We start from the raw sequence: 1004 nt of genomic DNA, 5'->3' as shown, positions 1-1004 counted from the left end.
AAAAGCACACCTTTTTGTGTATTTTTCTTGTATTATATGTGTTTTTTCATATATTTTTCAACGACAAGGTTTCTGACTGATTGAATCATATCCTTCTTTTTTGCTGACCCCACTTCTTTTAAATGAGTCACAACATGCACACAGTTGAAGTGTGTGGTTTTCCTTTTTCTGTTTTCCTCTTTTCCGCAAATATGGGGTGCATTTTTCTTTTCAAATATTTTCGCATGACGCCACACGTCAGCTCCACAAAGTTCATTTAATTTTTACTAACCTTTTTTCTCTTTCTTTTTTCACGCAGCAGCCCACCCATTGCATCCTATGTGTAACCACAATACACGCAACTAAAATTGCACATGATTGTTTTTATTTTTATTTTTTGTTTTTCTATTATGGGATGGCTGATGTCTTGTAAGTGCAACTACATGTTTTTAACATGACTGCAATTTAGTGGTGTTTTGCAGAGTGAAAGGTGAAAGATCATGGATGTCGCCTAGAGGGGGGATGAATAGGCGTTTTAAAATAATTACGGTTTAGGCTTGAACAAATGCGGAATAAACCTAGCGGTTAATTTACCAAGCACAAAATCTAAAACAACTAGGCTCACCTATGTGCACCAACAACTATGCTAAGAAAGATAAGCAACTATGTGATAGCAAGATATATGACAAGAAACAATATGGCTATCACAAAGTAAAGTGCATAAGTAAAGGGCTCGGGTAAGAGATAACCGAGGCACGAGGAGACGACGATGTATCCCGAAGTTCACACCCTTGCGGATGCTAATCTCCGTTTGGAGCGGTATGGAGGCACAATGCTCCCCAAGAAGCCACTAGGGCCACCGTAATCTCCTCACGCTCTCGCACAATGCAAGATGCCGTAATTCCACTAAGGAACCCTTAAGGGTGGTCACCGAACCCGTACAAATGACAACCCTTGGGGACGGTCACCGAACCCGTACACTTTGGCAACCCTTGGGGGCAGTCACCGGTACCCGTCAAATTGCT

This window comes from Triticum dicoccoides, chromosome 6A (assembly GCF_002162155.2).
Source record: "Triticum dicoccoides isolate Atlit2015 ecotype Zavitan chromosome 6A, WEW_v2.0, whole genome shotgun sequence".
Lineage (NCBI taxonomy): Eukaryota > Viridiplantae > Streptophyta > Magnoliopsida > Poales > Poaceae > Triticum > Triticum dicoccoides.
This window is presented reverse-complemented; position numbering follows the sequence as displayed.